The sequence below is a fragment of the Lissotriton vulgaris genome, chromosome 3_1 (assembly GCF_964263255.1).
Source record: "Lissotriton vulgaris chromosome 3_1, aLisVul1.2, whole genome shotgun sequence".
Classification (NCBI taxonomy): Eukaryota; Metazoa; Chordata; class Amphibia; order Caudata; family Salamandridae; genus Lissotriton; species Lissotriton vulgaris.
This window is the reverse complement of record NC_141689.1, coordinates 1,390,306,984-1,390,317,993: the sequence shown is the minus strand read 5'-3', so window position 1 is coordinate 1,390,317,993 and position 11,010 is coordinate 1,390,306,984.

Genomic DNA, 11,010 nt, shown 5'->3' with positions numbered 1-11,010 from the left:
AACCTTTTTCACTATGGACTAGGGGTCTTTAATAACTGAGACCAAGTCTATGTGTCCATTCATATTTGTTTTTAACCAGTGCAAACCGGATTATTAATAAAGTAGTTTAAAGTCACGAATTTGCACTTTTTAATTAATTCTTTTTCACTACACTCACCTAGCTGAATTTGGCCGGAATACACCCTCAACACACACAAGAACCAGCTCCGCTGTAAACAGGCGTTGAAGCACACTGGAAAGACATTAGGTCTTTCCAGTGGGAACCCAGTGATGAAGCATGTCACCACTAGGTTGGTGAGTGAGGGTTCTTAAACCACCTTGTATTGTCTCATCCCCCTGTTTTCCTTTTACCGCATACATTATTTTGAGGCTGTGTGTTATATATCTTTTCACTCTTCTGTTGTTTATTGCTGGTCTGATTAGGGACATAGAGAAAATCCCGTAATTCCAGTGTCCTCAAAGTCACTTCTGTCAGGAAATGCTCCAAATAGAAACCTGCAGATCCTACAACTTACCCCGGAATGTACACTGTATGTTGCTGTGCTGAAGAACGTCCCTCCTCCAGCAGCTGGAGAACAAGGTGATTCACTGCCTGGGCCCTACTCATGGCTTTATCACTGTAGTATACTGCGAGACACGCTCTAGTGTCCCGCAGGAAGTTGGTATTCCAGCCACTCCCTAGAGGGCTGGGCACACGGCACCCCCACACCCATCCATCACGGGTGCCACAAGTGATGTGGCCCCGTCAATAAAAGGGCCCGGGTGCACGTGCTCGAGGCCAGTTACTGTCATACATCTCCTGGTGTCCGTGTCACTCATTGCCGTAATGTGGGCCTGAGGCCCAACACTACACTGGCAACGAGGGTGGGTCGATAGCCCACTGACCGGCCCTTCACCGCTTTGTGTGAGGGAAGAGAGGAGCGCGGCAAGCGACACCCTGGTACCTTCCTTCACGCCACCTGTGACAGAGGTAGGAAGAGTGCTCCTCATGTCGCCTGATCATGCTTCCCTGGACCCGAGAGGATCTGCGCCACCCACACATGCCCCCCCTACCAGCATGCCGGCGGCAGCCCTGCTGTAAAGGGAGGACGACACTGCGTGCCTACACAGTGCCGATGCTGCAGCCCCAGGGCCAGACTGCCCCCTACTGAGGTTATTCACACGCTCTGAAGCGCCCATTGCTGCCCCGCCCTCTGTGTCTCCCCTGAAAGCGAAGGGGGCCGTTGTCAACAACCGCCCAAAGCCCGAGATTATAGCGCCACAGCCCTGCAACGACCGTGTGGGGTGCCCGCTGCTGCACCAAGGGAGCTGCCTCAATGAATGCATGGTCCGCTGACCCCCAAGTGGTGGCGGTAGGGAAACAATCGCAGACCCACCCCGCTCCACCTACCGTACAGCCCCGAACATCCTGCCGCACTGACAGCTGCCCAGCGTAGTGGTGCCACCAGAAAAGGCTAGAAGGGCCCCGCGCCGGTTGCTGGCGGTGTGCATCGATGCCTGGGAGCTCGAGGAAAGCCGCCTCAACAGGCCCAGAGACGGAACCTGCAGGCAGTGCCATCTGGCGGCCGCTTCCACTGTCAATTGGCCTAGCAACACACGCAGCAAGTATACGTGGGTCCCTACCTGACGGGAAATGGAGTCCCCTGCCACCGCTGCCAGTGACCACCAGCTCCCATGAGAGTCCCAGGCCCCTCACCTACACGTGGAGCCTGCCTGTTGAGGGGAAACCACGGCACCACACGCTGCAGACTCCGACAGCGCCCCCTAGTGTGCACCCATCCTCAATCAAGGCCCCATGACTGTGCCACAAGTCTCAGCGAGACCACACGAGATTCGCCTCCTCAGCACCAGGAGCAGCAGCGCATCTGCACCAAGGAGGGGCACAGAGCACCGGCAAGGGTGCCCCTCTTTAAGGCTGCCATAGCCCAGGAAAGCAGACCACGATACAGCGCCACCCAGCGGCCATGTGCCTGCGCCGCATCTAAGGAACCACAGCGGCCTAAAACTTACCCCGGAATGTACACTGTATGTTGCTGTGCTGAAGAACGTCCCTCCTCTTGGCATGGCACAAATGGAAACTGACCAGCAGCTGGAGAACAAGGTGATTCACTGCATGGGCCCTACTCTTGGCTTTATCACTGTAGTATCCTGCGAGACACGTTCTAGTGTCCCGCAGGAAGTTGGTATTCCAGCCACTCCCTCGAGGGCTGGGCACACGGCACCCCCACACCCATCCATCACGGGTTGCACAAGTGACGTGGCCTCGTCAATAAAACGGCCCGGGTGCACGTGCTCGAGGCCAGTTACTGTCATACATCTCCTGGTGTCCATGTCACTCATTGCCGTAATGTGGGCCTGAGGCCCAAGACTACACTGGCGACGAGGGTGGGTCGATAGCCCACTGACCGGCCCTTCAAAGCTTCGTGTGAGGGAAGAGAGAAGCACGGCATGCGACACCCCGGTACCCTCCTTCAAGCCACCCGTGACAGAGGTAGGAAGAGTGCCCCTCATGTCGCCTGATCACGCTTCCCTGGCCCTGAGAGGATCTGTGCATCCCACACATGCCCCCCCTACCAGCATGCTGGCCGCAGCCCTGCTGTAAAGGGAGGACGACACTGCGTGCCTACACAGTGCCAATGCTGCAGCCCCAGGGCCGGGCTGCCCACTACTGAGGTTAGTCACACGCTCCGAAGCGCCCACGGCTGCCCCGCCCACTGTGTCTCCCCTGAAAGTGAAGGGGGAGGGGACCGTTCTCAACAACCGCCCAAGGCCCGGGATTAGAGAGCCACTGCCCTGCAACGACCGTGAGGTGTGCCCGCTGCTGCACCAAGGGAGCTGCCTCAACGAACGCATGGTCCGCTGACTCCCAAGTGGTGGCGGTAGGGAAACAATCGCGGACCCATCCCGCTCCGCCTACGGTACAGCCCCGAACATCCTGCCGCACTGACAGCTGCCCACCGTAGTGGTGCCACCAGAAAAGGCTAGAAGGACCCCGCGCCGGTTGCTGGCGGCGTGCATCGACACCTGGGAGCTCGAGGAAAGCCGCCTCAACAGGCCCAGAGACGGAACCTGCAGGCAGCGCCATCTGGCGGCCGTTTCCACTGTCAATCAGCCTAGCAACACACGCAGCAAGTATACGTGGGTCCCTACCTGACGGCAAATGGAGTCCCCTGCCACCACTGCCAGTGACCACCAGCTCCCATGAGTGTCCCAGGGCAAGAATGCCCCTCTTTAAGGCTGCCATAGCCCAGGAAAGCAGACCACGATACAGCGCCACCCAGCGGCCATGTGCCTGCGCCGCATCTAAGGAACCACAGTGGCCACAGAGCTCAATTGAAGAACTCCAGCACCCAGAGGCTCAGTACGACGCTAACCCTGGGAAACCCCATGTGACCTCGACACCACGGTGCGCGCTCAAGCGCAAGGCCACCACAAAAGAGGAAGCAAGGCTGCTTCTTCTACCGGCATCAGAAAGAGCCCTCTGAATAATGGATATACTGCATGGCCAGAACAGGCAGTTAGCCATACCCCAGCACCAAGTTAACCACACTGCGTCCTCGGCCTCCACACTGCAGCCCACAAACAGTCGCCGCACAGAGTCCTGCGCCACCTCCGACAGTGCACAAAACTTGCATCAACCAGGCCAAGCCACCGCGATCACCATAACGCCAACTGGTAAGTCCCCAGACGCAACGCGCAACAAGACAAACGGACTGACTGGCCAGAACAGTTAACCAGCTGTGCCCCGCGACTGTCAGCCCAGGCAGCACCACAAACCGGAGGAGAAACCCGAACACCCCACTACCCTGCCAGAAGCGGCGGTCTAGCATAGTAACTGCCCACCGCGACGAACGGTTGCCGACCTGCGACCACCGAAGTGGCACTGTACCCCACATACCAGCTGCACCAGGGCACCACCCAGCAACACCTCTGTGAGCTCTCACTCGGGACTCCATCCATGTTCACGACGCAACCCACTACAATGAACAATTAGAACCCACCACAGACCATCACTGACGTCAGCAAAGTGGAATCCAAGCAAGGTAGCAAGACATGTCATCGTCAGCGAACTGACGGTATGCAGCGGACGTCTCCAAGCCAGCAGTCGTCTCCTGAGCCCCTCAGGTTAAACTACAGGTGCCCGCCGAGAAGGTTCGGCGGCAAGCCAAGTCACCAGCCCAGGTCTGCTGTCGTCCGGCCACCTGACTCTAGAGACCGAAGGTCCCTGTGGTAACTAGTTAACTGTTTGTTTTATCCCCACAGGTTGGACTAGCATCTTGTTTGTTCCTCAATAAAGTTGGGGAGGAATATAGTATCCTGCGAGACACATTCTAGTGTCCCGCAGAAAGATGGTATTCCAGCCACTCCCTCGATGGCTGGGCACACCGCACCCCCACACCCATCCATCACCGGTGCCATGAGTGACGTGGCCCCGTCAATAAAAGGGTCCGGGTGCACGTGCTCGAGGCCAGTTACTGTCATACATCTCCTGGTGTCTGTGTCACTCATTGCCGTAATGTGGCTCCTGAGGCCCAACACTACAATCACATCAAATACCCTCTCAAATAGAATAGGGGTCCGGAGGGTGAAATGGTTAGGCTATGCCCATAAGATGGACCCGGGAGATTGTGTGGTAGTTAACTTCTGGGTTACAATCGTTGCAGGGTACACTGTTGACAGACTTGGGAACTGGCAAGGGTCTGCCCAAAGGATTCTGAGGACATATCCATGCACGATGTAATGTACAGGATGTTCATTATACCAACACAGAACTGTTTTGCTACCCTGGAAGAGGTAGATTGAATGGCCAGAGAGACCAAGGCCAACTATTTAGAAGCATTATATTTGGGTTCCAGAGCCCCTGCAGTAATCAACAATGGAGCCCCTGTGCAATTTAACAAGGATCGCTTAACAAACTCATCAGCTGCAATAAATGGCTAATCACAATCTATTTTGCCATCTGAAGTGGGAAAGTATTCCTTAATTGCGAATTCGCAATTTGCTAATTTGCAATTAAGGTATATCAAGAAATCGCAAAAAAATTGTGATTTTCTTGATACATAGCCATTTGGAAAGAGCGATTTCTTAAAAATAGATATTACAGAATCGCAAATTGGTACCTTGATACATATGGCCCTCAGGCATTTTGCTTTGCAAATTTTAACAATTCTTATGGCTGCCTTTTTCCTATTTTCTGCGCGAAATTTACAAGTGCTGTTGTTGTTTTCATGAACATGAGTTTTTTTGCTCTTATTGCCTGTTTCTAGGTGCCCTTATTATCCACAAGGATTCCTAAATATGGATATCTTTTTGCGTTTCCAAGCTTATTACCACCAATCAAAGTAGGTCTTTCTTTCATTCTTGCCTTTCCACAGCTCATTACATAAGTTTTACTGGCATTAATCTTTAAATCCAGACTCACCATGTAATCACTATATCTAGTCAGTGCCCTTTATAATTCTAGCAGTGTTTGAGCCATTCCTACCGCGTCATCGGCATAGAGTAGGGTGGGTATAGGACGAGTTTGTACTTGAGGCAGGTCCTGACAACCCTCGAGAATCGCTTGCTCCAAGCCGTTGGTATACAAGGTGAACAGAAAGGTTGCTAGAGTGATCAGCCAGTTGTGTCAATATAGATAGCCAGCCAGGGGTGGCATAATACATGCTGCAGCTCCTTGTAGGCCTTGGGTGCACCTATGCCCTTGGTACCTAAGGTACACTATACAGGGGCTGATAAGGTGACCAAATATCCAATTAGGTATGTACCTAAGGTACATGGAGTCCATTTTAAGGAGACAGCAGATAGCCTGGGGCCCTGAATAGCAGGATCCCAGGCCAACTAAGTTGAAAACCAGCTAAACACTAGGCAAAAAGTTGGGGTTAACCATAGTCAGATATCCACCTTCCTACACTGATCAGCAGTATCCCAGTCAGACTAGTCAATAACAGCTTAGCACCAGGCAAAAAGTGGGGTAACCATAAAAGCAGATCCTACTTTCCTACACAGGCTATCTGTGGGGGAGTGGGTAATTGGTCCTTTGTGTGAGGACAGGACACTGCCTATTCATGAGAAGTGTTCGCCCCTCTCTTCCATCCTGCCCAGGCAAGGCCATCAGACTGCAGATGTATGCAGATGTATACTCTGGCACACCTATCCTTCCTGTGTTGTGGCAGTCTAGAGGGAATGCACAAAGTGTAGCTGTCACCCAGCTCAGACATATATTGGAGACAGGCTGCAAAGCACACAGAGTTACAAACACCGAGAAATGTCCACTTTCTAAAAGTGGGATTTATAAAGCAATAATGTTAAATCCAATTTTATCAGTAAGGAGGATTTGTCATTACTATTCCAAACATCTGAAACATGAAATACAGTTTAAAAGTGTATTAAGGAATTCTCAATGCTAACCCATGAGAGGAGTAGGCCTCTCAGTAGTGAAAAATAAAATAGACTGTTTGTCACCCCAGGACATGCAAATTATCACAGTACATGTCCTACCTTTCATGTACACAGCACCCTGCCCTTTGGGCTACCTTGGCATAACTTGGGCACCTCGGGCCCGATTCACAGAACTAACTTAAGACAAAATCCTAAACTTACTACCATTTTAGTATTCACAGAAGGCACTTATTCATTTTGGTATTCACAGAAGACACTTACTCATTTCGGTATTCACAGAAGTTAGGAGTCCTAACTTTAGGACTCCTAAATGCCTTCTGTGAATACCGAAAGTCTTAAAATTAGGATTTTTCTCAATTTAGTAGTAGTAAAGTTAAGACTCCTAACTTTAGGACTCCTAAATGCCTTCTGTGAACACCGAATGTCTTACAATTAGGATGTTTCTCAGTTTAGTAGTAGTAAATTGTGAAAAATCCTAATTTTAAGACTTTCGGTATTCACAGAAGGCATTTAGGAGTCCCAAAGTTAGGAGTCCTAACTTTACTACTACTAAATTGAGAAAAAAGACTTTCGGTATTCACAGAAGGCATTTAGGAGTCCTAAAGTTAGGACTCCTAACTTCAGTGAATACCGAAATGAGTAAGTGCCTTCTGTGAATACCCAAATGGTAGTAAGTTTAGGATTTTGTCTTAAGTTAGTTCTGTGAATCGGGCCCCTCAAGGCCAACTGCCAACTATTCATCACAGTATTGACAGTAAAACAAACAACCTTAACACCTTCAGTTCACATCAGTCTACAGCCGATACTAGAATCGGCCTTGAGCCCTTGATCCAGGAGTCCACTAAAGAGGAGGAGACAGACATGATCATTTGTGCCCAAAGTCTGCATGAGGGGCACATTTGGTGCCTCCTTGCATAGTCCAGTTCAAACCAGCTCCCGTTGGCTCCAGCGTGAAACTGGACAAAGGACATCGGAGTGTCCTCCCCCTGTCCAAACCTTCACTTGGGAGGGTCCCCTGAATTGTCCTAACTCTTTCCTTAGGGTACTTAAGGACTTACCTGGGTGGAGGTCCCTAGATTCATCGTGGGACACGATTCAATTCAGACACCACTTCAACTTCTACCATCTGGGCACTCTGGCCTTCACTGGACTTCGTTTGGACTCAACTTCGTCTCCCTTCCAGTCTGCTGCATCGTCTGTGCTTGTGCACCAGACAGGAACCTTCCAAGGCCTGTGTGCATCCAAATATCTGAGTTAATCTCCCTTGAAGTGAAGGAGTCACTTCCCTGCATTCACAGGCACCGCTATGAAGCTGAATGGTCTGCTGATCCTGAGCTCCTACGGACTAAGAAAGGATCTGCAACACAGGTGGTAGTTCTCCATAGCTCTTGAGGCCTGCACTGCCACATCACCAAGTTTGTGGCCAGTATCCCTCGTGGGAGCTGCAGGACCCGATTCCCTGTGCACCGCGTTAACTTGCAGTTGCAAATCCTTGTTAGCGTCTTTCCACCAAGATCTTCGGGCTCCAAGTAGCCCCAGCCTCAAGCATCTCCTGTGACAAAAGTCCTCATCCACATCATATCGTTTGCAGCGTGGCCTGCAACTTTTGGTGAGCTGCTCGAAGTCCCCTTGCAACTCCAGTGCCTGCGGCCGGTGGGTCCTGTTGAGGGTCATCTTTGTTTCTTTTGGGCTCCTCTGATTGCTCGGGGCTTGCCCTGACTTCCCTGCTTGTGGCGAGTCCCCTGAATCTTTCTGGTCCTGACATTGCACCTTCTTCTACTTCTATGATGTTTGCAGTTGCCAATGCTTGTTGGTGCTCCCGACGGACACCGACCCCTCAACGCTCGACATCCGATGTGGGACAACTTGTGAACAGCTCTTGGTCTTCCTCAGCATCATCTGGTCCTCACAGCTGCAGAGTCAAGGTCACCATCAACTCTCCTGCAACTCCCGACATCGGAGGGCATTCGTCTTGTAGGTCTCCTGGTCACTCCTGAGAGACATAGACTCTGTCCCCTCTGCTTGCAGGTACCTTTCAACTAGAATCCACCTTCAGATTCCACTGGACACTTTCTCCTTCTCCAGCAGTGGCACTTACCTGAAGTCCTCCACTGGGTTTGACGGCGGTTTCCGACACCACTTCACACCTATGCACCTATGTACCTGGCTTCCCTGGTGTAGATAGCATGGGTACCAGGATATCCACGGGTGAGGTGGCTCTCCAACCTTCTGTCTTCCACAAAGTTTCTTCAGGGTGAACTGGGAAGGGTCCTTAATCTTTAAAATTCCAATCACGACTTACACGTTGATTTGTACGGAGAACGCAGTAGTGTTCCCACACTGCACACAATATCCGTGGGGCTCCTAGTCTCTCACCTTGGGTCACCGGCACTTCTAAATCCAGTGGACATTGTCTTGACATGAGTCCTGGTTCTTATACCACTATCCTAGTATATGGTTTGATCCCCCCCTGGGGTCCACTGTGTATTCTGTGCTATTTATGTGATTTCTATGCAAAGTATTGTGTGGATTGTGCATATATCTGAGTAGGAGATATCTGTACGTGTTAGTGAGTATTATCTAATGAATACATATTTTTATAAATACCTTGTGTGGTTCTTTTTCAATTAATCCATGCATATAAAATTGCATTCTGGTAAAACAAGCTGCTTTACACTCCTTCTGGACTAAGCTTGAAGGCTGCTCTCCACAGCCACCCCTTAAGAGAGCTTTCTAAGGTTGCCTAAGACCTCCTAAATCACCATAAGGGTTATCTGGACTGGTGCAGCGTGTCCACTTACATGAGTGTACATCATATACCAGGCGAGCCTCTCATAGCCTGTCAGTCAGAACTTGGGTTGAAAGGAATACTTGTGCACTTCAGAGAGCTGCTTTGAAGTCACCCCCACATCAAAGGTACTTTTGGGTATAAGTACTGGGTCTCTGACCCCCAGAAATCAGACACTTCTGGACTGTAACAAAACCTCTGCCAGAAGAACTGCTTTGCTACTTAAAGAACTCAACTGGGCTGTTCATCTGGAAGGACTACTTTTCTCACTCAGCTGAAGGAGAGCTGGACTCTGCCTTCGCTCCAATTGATCTGCAAGGGCTTGTTGGCTTGCCTCCTGTTGCTTGAGACTCAGGGATATCAAAGTTTCTACCCCTGCTCCTGTGCCTGGCTCACTGGAAGTGGCCCAGATACTTGCAACACGGATTTTGACGTATCTCTTGCCTGCGTGTTGCAGAACCGGAGCATTAACCTGGTTGCAGGAGTAAAATCGCTGCATCGCCTCATAACCAGCACTTTGCCTCCAGAGATAGACGCATCAGACAGTGTATTGCCGCCGCAGCAGTTCAGTGAGATCGACGCATCCCCTCAACTGTGTGGCACAATACGGCACATCGCTTGATGCTTCTCGACTCCGGCACCTGTTTTTGGAAATGACTCTTGGCCGTCACTGCTTGGAGTAGATCGGCGAATCTCACTGTTTGCGACAAGGAAAGGTATTTTGTTCACCGGGGCCTGTGTGGGTCTGTAGCTGGCTGGATCTCCATCTCGGTGGAGCCGAACTTTGCCCTGGTCCAGCCCGATCTAAAGTAACCTTTTTACCTTTTTAGCGCTACTTGCTTGTAAGTATTTTACTGCATTTATTCCTATAAAATGTAATATCTCAACTTCTATACATTGGGTTTTTGGTTTGGTCTTCTTTTGTTCCGAATATAAAATGGGGTAAGTTCATACTAGGCTGCTGTGTAGCCTGCACAGGACACTTGCCTTCTTGTTTGCTGGGGTGGGACTTGGTCACCCAGCGTGCTCTTCAACAGCAGAGGAGGGGCAACCATCCTGATGCCATATCAGCTCCAGAAGACTCCGGCAGTGCGCGACGTGCATACCGGGCTGCTGTGTAGCGTCCACCGGACACTTGCCTGCTTTTTTCTAAGGTGGGACTCGGGCCCCCCAGAGTGCCCTTCGACAGTGTAGATGGGGCAACCATCCCAATGCCATATCAGCATCAAGAGACTCCTGCAGCGCGGGACACGCGCAGGTGTGCCCAGGCCAAGGGTGGGCCCATCTGTGCTCATCAGTGACTGCCAGAGGCTGGCTGGGCCACCCCCCTTGGTTGGGAGACATTACCCCTTGAGTATTGGATCAGCAAGAAACATGGGTAAGAGGAAAGCAACTGCTATTGCAGCTCGCACTAATGACAATCAGGGGTAGGTTCATTAACCAACTACCTGACCACTGCCATGTCAGCAATAAATTCCCAGATTGAGTCTGTGGAAGAGAGGCTGGGAGCTGTTAGGAGATCTATAACACACTGCCTTTAAGTGATAAGAGTCCTAATTTGATGGGCAACAACCCAGGAGAAGCCATCAGAATCTCAGAGGGAAAGGGTAATCCCGAGCCTAGGGAACCCATCCCTGTCCAACCGAACGGTTGTGTCTTTGTGGGGAGCCTGGAGGTACCTACTAAATCACCTAGGTATCAGCATTCTGCTGGTCTTAGCCCTAATTCGGCTGTTGTAGCCTCTCCGCCTTCCAAGAGGGAAAAATCTCCTCAACGTACAGTTCAAGAGGCAAAGGGTAATGGGAAGGCCTGCACTAAAAGAG